We start from the raw sequence: 10,999 nt of genomic DNA on the forward strand, positions 1-10,999 counted from the left end.
TGCTTATCTAAAATACATACTAAAGATCAAAGGGACAAAGCATCTCTAAATGTGCAAATATGATGCAAAGATAAAGAAAAGATCAGAAGAACAGATATGAAATTGAGAGCACTTGTCATCTCCAGGAAGGAGCATAAGTTTGAAGAGAATGTGGGCAACAGAGGTGAAGAACTTCTATTTCTTATCTATGTAATTATAGATTAAATTTTTTAAATAATGAGAACACATTTACATATTATCTGAGTAATATATGAACCAAAGGGTCATGAAAAATGCTGTGTGATTTATAAAGTAATCAGCTAGAAGCCCAACTGCAAGGAGGAAAAATGACGTATACAGTAGTCCCCCCTTATCCACAGTTTTATTTCTGAGGTTTCAGTTACACGTTGTCAGCTGTAGTCCAGAAATATTAAATGGAAAATTCCATAAGAAAACGATCCATAGGTTTAAATTGCCATGCCATTCTGAGTAGCGTGATGAAATTTCTCGTTGACTTGCTCCACCCACACGGGATGTGAGTCATCCCTCTGTCCAGTATAGCCACGTGGTAGACTCTACCTACATGCTATTCATCAGCATTGTCTGCTCTTGACATCCAACCATCAACATCATCATGACTCGATTATCCAAGATCACCGGAAGCAGATGATCCTCCTTCTGACGTATTATCAGATGGTCAATAGTAGCCTAACGCTACTTCACGATACCTGCGTCATTCACCCCACTCCATCTCATTGTGTAGGAATTTTATCATCTTGCATCATCACAAGAAGAGTGAGTACAGTACAGTAAGATATTTTGAGAGGGAGAGAGAGAAAGACCATATTCACACAACTTTTACTATAGTATATTGTTATAATTGCTTTATCATTAGTTATTGTTAATCTCTTACTGTGCCTAATTTATAAATTAAACTTTATCATAGGTATTTATGTATAGGAAAAATATAGTTTAATAGGCTGTGGTACCATCTGCAGTTTCAGGCATCCACTGGGGGTTCTTATTAACAGAATGTATCCTCCGCAGATAAAGGAGGACTACTGTACTGCCTTTTTACAAATGTCCCAATGGCAAAATGTTACATGGCCAAGGTCTAAAAATCTGTTTAACCAGGAGCTGCAAAAAAAATGCTTTTTAAAAAAAATAATTATAGCCTGACAAAATATAGATATATAGGACAAAGAGGAGCCACAGGGCTTGACTTAGATTAGTTTATAAATCACATACATACACAGTGAATTAGAGCTTCACAGAGGTTGACTATTCCTGAAACAGGAAAGGATCTCAGTCCAGTCTGCTGCTCCTACAGAACAGTCTGCTGTACCGCAGCATCACCATTTGGTGACTCATCATCACTCTAGCCAGGAAATGATGTGCTGTGGACTGAATGTTTGTGTCCCCCAAAATTCATATGTTGAAACCCTAATCCCCAATGTGATGGTATTTGGAGATGGGGCCTTCGGGAGGTATTTAGGTCATGGAGCCCTCACGATGGAATTAGTGTCCTTATAAGAAGAGACACAAGAGATCTTGCTTCCTTTCTCTCTATTCTCTGCCAGGTGAGAATACAACTGGAAGACAGCTATCTGTAAACCAGGAAGGAGTCCCTCCCCAGGCACTGAATCTGATGGCACCCTGATCTTGGACTTCCCAGCCTCCAGAACTGTGGGAAATAAAATGTTTACCGTTTAAGCCACCTAGTCTACGTTACTCTGTTACAGCAGCCTGAACTAAGACATGATAGCAGGAAAAAGAGAGGGCAACAGTCTCAGTTGGGAGCTTTACTTTGCAAAAAACATTGTAAACATAAAGTATACACACTCTAGGCTTTGGCTTCATTGCCCTTTTTTAAGCTTTTTTCAGATTTTCATTGTCCCTAAATTGTTTCACAACAGGATAAGATTAAAAGTTTTTTTTTCCTTAGGTGGGACCAACATTTTTTACCAAAATGTAAACTTTTAAATCTTTTTAGTGGACTTAGAGATTCCTATTTATATTAGCCATATTGTGGGGCTGGGGAGTTGGGGGGGCTCACTCTTTTCCCTTTACTGCCTTTAATAAGTATACGGCTACCTGCAACTTGATTCAATTTAGGCCTAAGCATTCTGACTAAGATGGTTATCTGAGATTTTGAAGAGAATATTCAGCTTTCTCTAGTTAGCTTTGTCCCTCCCTCTGCTAAGGTGACCTATTTGAGGATAGAAAGAATGAAGCTAAAACATGACTCCTTTGACTACCAAGGTCTCCTACCCTGTCTTGAAAACAGTGTGTATGGTGGAGAAGGGTGAGGAAGCCCTATTGCCCATGTGGTCTGGCTTGTCCTGACAGACTGTGTAAAAATCTTAGGAAAGAACCTTATGAATGAAATCTTAATAAACCAATGCTTAAAATCACAAATACACTTTTTCCCCTTCAAATGGTCTTTGGCTACATTTTCTTTTTAAGGGTTTAAAGCTTCTTGCCACTGTCCCAGTACTCTTCTATAAAAGATTTTGTTAAAAAAGATAAGAGAGGTCAGGAGATATTGGCTTTAGTTGGTAAGTTTCACATGGAACTGTTGCCAATGTCAGGTGATGTCTAATTAGCATTCACACAAAGATCCTCGCAACCCATAACGCTCTGGACTCCTTAAACCTTGCGCCTCTTGAGCCTGAGCTAGGCTTTCAGGCCTAACTGCAGAACCGCCAGTGCTCCACTCGCTTCAGCTTCAGCGTATGCCCTGAACATTGTAAGTCGCTCCCTCCTGTCAAGGGGAATTTGTTTACCCTATTAGCAAAACCGACTGAGTCCTGCCTCTGGGTACATCAATGTGCCAGATGCCTTGGCTGGGAATTCTGCCTGAGGACAAGGTCTGAGGGCACTGTCAGATGAGGACATCATCAAACCCCCAGCAGTTGGAGGGCTATAATGGGGGAAATTACTTAACAGACTACACAAAACTGTATAAAAATCATTCCAGGGGCTGTCATATTTTTCAGATTTGCACAGATATGTTATAAGCTGAGGAGTTAGCTGGCAGCCAACAAAGTTATACCCATTCTCCTATCATATTGGGTCTAGTTCATTACACCTTTATGCTAACCTCACAAGTAGGATGCAGGGTAGAGGTTTTGAAAGATGTTGAGATGGCTACCCCTCCCCAGTATTCCCCATACCTCCCAATTCATCAGTCTATTCATCCATCCTTCCAACCATCCATTCATTTAATAAATGTTCATCTAGGTCCCATGGGTGACAGAAATGAAGCAAATGTAAGTCCTGCCTTTAATGTAACTCATAGGTTGAAGTGGGAATAGGATGATCATAAATAGTACCTAGCACACTGTAAATACTCTGCAAACACAGCAACATAAATAATTATAGTAAGACCAGGGGAAAGTCAAGGGTACCATAAGAGAAACACAAAATGCTATCAGGACAGGTGTTTAGAGAAGGGGGATGACCTCTGATGTGGAATTTGAGGGAAGATCATTTTGATACATGATGATTGGCAACGGGAAATAGGTAGACATTCCTGACTAAGGAAAAGTGAGAGCAAAGACACAGAAGTGGGAAAAAATAGGGCATGTGTGAAGAAGAGAGAAATTTTCATTTTGCTAGAACACAGGGCATAGAAGGGAAATAACAAGAAAAACTTGGAAAAATATATAGGTATCAGATTTTCAAACACCCTGAATGATAAGTTAAGGAGTTTGAGCTGAAGGCTGTGGTTAGCCACCAAACATTTTTATTTTATTTTTCACTTTTAAGAAATTGAGGTATAATTCCACATTGAAAAATGTACAGATCTTCAGTGTCCGGTTTGATGAGTTGTGACAAATATCTGTACCTGTGTAATCAAATTATAGAATATTTCCATGACCCTAGAAAATTCCCTCTTGTTTCATCTATATCTACTCCCCTCCCATCCTCCAGTGGCAACTAATATTCTGAATTTTATCCCCATAGATTAGTTTTGTTTGTTCTTGAGCTTCATAAAAATGCTGTTACACAATATGTACTCTTTTGTGTCTGACTTCTTTTACCCAACATGTTTTTGAGATTCACCCATGTTCTAAAATGTCTTTAGCAGGAAAAATAATATGATCATCACTGTACTTTGGATGGTTAATCTGCCCCTAATGTATGGAAGTCTCCAGAGATGTAAAAGTAATTTCAGAAGCATATTTCAGGGAAGTGGGATTTGTTGAAATGCACGAAGGGATTGGATTCAAATAACACTGAGGTAGATGAAGGACTACAAAATTTGTCAATTAACCGGAGCATGATAGGTGAGGAGGGAAAAAGCCAAAGATCACTATAAATATTCCCTTCCCTAGTTAAAATATCTGCAAGATCTAAGTTTAGTCAGCTGCTACTTCAAAGTGGATTAACAGTTAGCTGATTGGTGCTGACAAAGAGATACAGGTAAATGCAAATAAAGAAGTGCAGGAACAAATACAAATGAACACAACTTGGGGGTTGGGGTAGAAGGGAAGAATGAAAATAAAGGACATAATTCAAAGATTAAAATATTTCTAAGGCTAAAATTCACATGAAACACAAGGGACCCAGAATAGCCAAAACAACCTTGAAAAAGCAGAACAAAGTTGACGGATTCATACTTTCTGATTTCAAAACTTACTACAAAAAGCAGTAATCAAGACAATGTATACTGGTATGAAGACAGACATATAGCTCAACGAAACAGAATTGAAAGTCTAGAAATAAAACCTTACATTTAAGAATCAACATCGTTAAAATGTGCATACTACCCAAAGTGATTTACAGATTCAGTGCAGTCACCATCAAAATACCAATGTCACATTTCACAGATCTAGAAAACAGTAATTCTACGCTTCATTTAGAACCAAAGAGCCCGAATAGCCAAAGCAATCTTAAGCAAAAGAACAAATCTGGAGGCATCATATTACTTGACTTTAAATTATAATACAAGGATTTAGCAAACAAAACAACATGGTACTGGTATAAAAGTGGAGACGTAGACCAATGGAACAGAGTAGAGAACCAAGAAATAAAACCATCTACCTACAATCAACTGATCTCCAACAAAGCAGACAACATACACTTTCTTTTGTAAAAACATGGCTTATTTGTGGGGGTTTTTTTGGCCCCAAATAGTGCTTTTCATTATTTTATATTAAAGTAACATATAAAGCTTTTAGGCATTGCTATGGTCTGAATGTATCTCCCAAAATTCAAACGTTGAAACTTTATTGCTAATGTGAGGACACAGCGTTCAAGGCCCATCGCGGAAGCGGAAAGCAGCCCTCACCAGACAATCAATCTGCCCATTTCTTCATTTTGGACTTCCCAGCCTCCAAAACTGTGAAAAATAAATTTCTGTTCTTTATAAATTATCCAGTCTTGGGCATTTCATTACAGAAACACAAAAAGACTAATACAGGCATAATATATAGCAGATTCATAATTTTGTCTCATTCTCTGATTACTAAAAGAATAGGTAGAGGGGTCCGTGAAGACAATTACATATAAATTTCATAACCATGCTATTGAGCCACTAATGTAAAAGGCTTGTGAAATGATATATTCTGAATGTCTGTTTATTTTTAAACAGGTTATATATGAATATATGTGTTTCTTAAACAGATGTTTGCCAGTATAACGTAGAGATGAAAGGCTAGCTCCACAGTCATAATCTGAATTTAAATCTTAGCTCTGCCTCTTCGGTGAAGTTACTTAACCTCTCCAAGTTTTGGTTCCCTCATCTGTAAGATGAACATTACTACTTTTACCTCATGGGGCTGTTTTGAGGATTAAAGAAAAAATGCATGCAAAGGACATAGCACAATGCCTGAAATACAGTGAGTGCCCCATACAAAGTCAACCAAAAGAAAACCCAACACGACTTCATATACTGATACGGATCCCTCATTGTCCAAGGTTGTACAGCTAGAATTCAAATCCAGATCTGTCTGACTCCAACTCATCTGATTATACCATATTATATCATAATGATCATTTATTATCTCAGAACAAAGCCTGGGAGATCCTTAAGTAAAGACAGGACAAAAGGCTAAAGATTTTACCATCCTAGATCAAAACGCATTATTTTCCATATTGTTTTTGTACCCTAGAGCAATTGTTTCTGAGGATCAGTGAGAAGAAACTATTGAAATGATTTTGGGGAGATATGTCCTATAACTAATCTCAAATGTTAAAATAACATCTACTCAGTTCTGTGGCAGGTAGCTAGTTTGATTAGAATGGGAAATGGGGCTGGGCACAGTGGCTCACACCTGTAATCCTAGCACTCTGGGAGGCCGAGGCGGGAGGATCACTTGAACTCAGGAGTTCGAGACCAGCCTGAGCAAGAGCAAGACCCCATCTCTACTAAAAATAGAAAAACTTAGCCAGGCATGGTGGCACATACCTGTGGTCCCAGCTACTCAGGAGACTGAGGCAGGAGGATTGCTTGAGTCCAGGAGTTTGAGGTTGCTGTGAGCTAGACTGACACCACGGCACTCTAGCCCGGGCAACAGAGTGAGACTCTGTCTCAAAAAAAAAAAAAAAAAAAAAAAGAACGAGAAAGTGAAAGTGGCTTTCTAACTATGGGCGTGTTAAGTTACACAGACTGTAACATTGGAGATACCCCATAAAGAAGGGTGCCTGCTGGACTCCAATCAAATATTTTGACTACCGTATATAAAAAGCAACCACCTTGAAATACTATCCTGTTAAAACTCTAGGTTCATATTTTTAACATATAAAATTGAATAATCATATTAGATGTGAAATGCATACATGGTATTTTCATTTTGAATGTATACTTGATTAAAGCTTGAAGAATGTATTTGATTTATTGTGTGTCATCTTACAAGACATCTGAATATCTAAGACTGATTCTAAAATTAATAACTGAGGTTCCACTTATAGGGCTTCTAAACCAACCACTAAGATATTTGTTTAATGAATTCATTGTTTGCCCAGTAATAGAATTATCCATGCTGGAACTCTATAGGAGTTTGGGGCAGCTATTTTGCAAGCAGAGTTAAGCTGGATTTGGGGAATTTGCTGGAATTTTTCATATTTAATGTTTTCATAAAAAATTCTTATTTCTAAATTCAATTTTCTTTTCTTTATATCTAAAGGAGATTCTCACCTTTACCCAACAGAGAATCATGTGAAAGAAAGATCACATGTTGTAAGTGAAAATTTCTTTTAGGAGTTAACAAGAAAAAAGTGCTTATACAAATGCAAGGTGTCATTTAAATACTCATTTATCCAAATATTGTTGGAAAATGGGGAAATCCAGTTGAAACAAATATTTTCATCACTAAAGGTTACCGTATGAACATACATTCCTTATCTGCCAATGTCAAGCAATTATAAAAAAGACTCAGGCCCTAATATACTGTATAGATTAATATTTTTTCATGCTTAGGGAAATAGTTCAAGATCTTCTCATCCCTCAGTGTCACTATTATGCCTTTTAATCAACTGTATATGACGAAAACACACTTTTAATTTTAGCTTTGAGGCTGACTCTCTTCCAGATAGAGGGGGCTAATAGGACAGCTATTTTTATCTTGATCCTCACCAGGTTTTTGATGTTCTGCCTGGATCCCACTGTGGTATATTTAGCACCAGCTCTTCCTATAACAGCCTTGGCCACATGGAATCACACTTTCATACCCCCTCACTGCTGCTGAGTAGATAATCTAAGCCCCGAAACATGGTTTCTGAAAGATTGATCACTCCTCATAGAAGAATGAGTAAAACATTTTCTAACGTGACTTGACTTACCAAATAAAGTTGATTAAACCTTGTCAGAAGTCATGTATATATAACACACACATACACACAGACACACACAGTTCTGAAATAAAGTAAAAAATGTCCTCCTTTGAAAAAGAGGAAAAATTTTAAGAGACGAGCGGCATGTATTTAAATGTCCTTCTATAGATCACACATATATGTATGTTTGGTTTGGCACAACAGCAGCCCAGTTAATGTGACCATACATATACTTCATTCAAATGTTGCTATGGAATCCTTTCCTAACTGAAAATTAAATTTCTCCATCTGTTTGCATTACTTTGTGTTCATTGTAGTGCCAAGGGCCAGCTGATCTAACAAACATGCTGCTGAAAAGATTCCTCAGACCAGAAAAAAAAAAACAAATGCGAAGTAGAGCAAACAGCATGAGAAACCATGTAATACTGAAAGATTCACTCTCCAAAAGGCACATTAGTGTTGATAAAACTGGTGAGCTTTATTTAGGGCTATACTCTCACATGGGCAACTTAACACACAAACTTCTCAACAGTACAATGAACATGATCTGTTCAGGAAATGTTGTAAATCCAAATATTGAATTGTATTATGACCAACTAAAAGGAGGGCATTTAACAGACAATTTGGAGCTGATTTGGGCTGTATTTTAAAAGTACCAAAAAGATAACAAACCATATTAAAAATGCTAAATGTATTCCATATAATGTTTTTTACAAAACCAAATTAAAGATTCTTCAATAATAACCAAAGATTGAGACATAGATAATAAACTAAATTTTAGTTTTATTTTATTTAACTTATCACATATTTTATAATGTAATTCATGTTAGCAAGTCCCAGAAGTTTCAAAGACTATAAACCTATTCTGATTAATTTCAATTATCTGAATAATTTTATATTTATAGAATTGTTATTATAGATGTCTAATTTATAAACTTTCTGCCCACAAACACATAAATTTTATATTTTATAATTATTTACATTAGCCAATTTGTATATTTATCAAAATATTATATATAATGAATTACTGATAAAATGTTCTTAAAATTTTAAAAAATATTTTATGAAATATAGTCCACTGAAAAATCTTTGAAAGTATTTTTCTTTAAAAAAATTAACAGAATTTTAAATCAATTTAATTAATTGCTATTCCTAAAGGGAAATCAGCAGATACTATTAGCTCATCACTTTTCATCTCTTCAAATATATTTTGTTCCCAAATAGTTTTTTAGTTATTTGTTCATACCATGCTTGTAGGGTTTGTTTTCTTCTGTGAATTGCAGGTGATTTTATTTATAGACAAGTTTTCCCTCCCCGAGCAAACTAAGAAGTTCTGAGAGTAAGAAGATGATTATGTCTCACCTAAAATGTTTGTTAAAATGGATTATCCATCTTTAAATTCTCCCACATTACTTAGCCTATTTTCTTACAATTAAATATCTGCTTATTAGCTTTTACATATAGACTCATACTGAATTTTCCCATTGAAGTGATATGCTTCAGGTGCTTAGGAAACAAAAATTATAAAAAAGAGTATAAACTTGAACTTTAGCATCATCTGGAGAAAATGTTATCTGATAAACAAAACAATGGAAAACATATCATGCTCATGGATAGGTAGAATCGGCATTGTTAAAATGTCCATGCTACCCAAAGCGATTTACATATTCATGCAATCGCCATCAAATTACCAATGCCATACTTCACAGATCCAGAAAAAATAATTCTACACTTCATTTGGAACCAGAAAAGAGCCTGAATAGCCAAAGCAATCTTAAGTAAAAAGAACAAATCTAGAGGCATCACATTACCAGACTTCAAACTATTCTACAAGGATATAGTAACCAAACAGCATGGTATTGGTACAGAGATAGAGACATAGAACAATGGAACAGAACAGAGAACCCAGATATAAAATCATCTATCTACAACCAATTGATCTTCGACAAAGCAGACAGCAAAGTACACTGGGGAAAAGAAGCCCTATTCAATAAATGGTGCTGAGAAAATTGGATAGCCACATTCAGAAGAGTATAACAGGACCCCTACCTCTCACCATTACAAAAATTAATTCAGGATGATTAAAAGACTTAAATAGAAGGTATGAAACCATAAGAATTCTAGAGGAAAATATAGGAAAAATTCTTAGATATCGGCCTACTCAAAGTATTTATGACTAAGACTCCAATGCCAATCATGGCAACAGCAAAAATTAACAAATGAAATTTGATTAAACTAAAAAGCTTCTGCAAAGCTAAGGAAACAATCAATAGAGCAAAGAGACAACCTACAGAATGTGAGGAAATATTCACAAGAAACACATATGATAAAGGGCCAATATTCAGAATTTACAAAGAACTCAAGCAAATCAGCAAGAAAAAAACAAACAACCTTATTAAAAAGTGGGCAAAAGACATGAACTGAAGCTTCACAAAAGAAGAAAGACAAATGGCCAATGAAGATATGAAAAAATGCTCAATATCATTAATCATCAGAGAAATGCAAATTAAAACCACAATGAGATATCACCTTACCCCAGTTAGAATAGCTTTTATTAAACAGTCCAAGAACAATAGATGCTGGTATGGAGTCAGAGAGAAAGGAATGCTTATATACTGCTGGTAGGACTGCAAATTAGTACAACCCTTATAGAAAACAGTATGGAGATTCTTCAAAGAAGTAAAAGTAGACCTACCATTTGATCCAGCAATCCACTATTGGGTATCTACCCAAAGGGAAAGACAACTTTTCATCAAAAAGACACATGCACTCAAATGTTCATTGCAGCACAATTCACAATTGCGAAGATGTAGAATCAACCCAAGTGCCCATCGATTCATGAGTGGATAAAGAAAATGTGGTATATGTATACCATGGAGTACTCCTCAGCCATAAAAAAAGATTAATTAATAACTTTTGCAACAATCTGGATGGAACTGGAGACAACTGTCCTAAGTGAAGTATCTCAAGAATGGAAAAACAAACACCACATGTACTCACTGTTGGATTGGAACTAACTGACGAGCACACATGTGCACAGAGAGAAGTAAAACTCAGTGGAAATCACCGAGGGGGGGCAGGGCGGGGGGAAGGCAGAAGAGAGAAGGAGCAAAAACCTATCTAATGGGTACAATGAACACTGTTTGGGTGATGGACACATCTATAGCTGGGACTCAAGCATTACAAAAGTGATCCACATAACCTAAAACACTTGTACCCTCTTTTTTTTTTTTTTTTTTTT

General features: G+C 36.3%; 1 long non-coding RNA gene across 1 annotated transcript in view; it reads right to left on the reverse strand.

Moving 5' to 3' along the window:
- The window catches only part of LOC105815221, a 151,342-nt gene that overhangs the window by 59,085 nt on the left and 81,258 nt on the right, over nt 1-10,999 (reverse strand). The gene's annotated exons all lie outside the window — the stretch shown is intronic.

Source organism: Propithecus coquereli, unplaced genomic scaffold (assembly GCF_000956105.1).
Source record: "Propithecus coquereli isolate 6110/MARCELLA unplaced genomic scaffold, Pcoq_1.0 Scaffold32, whole genome shotgun sequence".
NCBI lineage: Eukaryota > Metazoa > Chordata > Mammalia > Primates > Indriidae > Propithecus > Propithecus coquereli.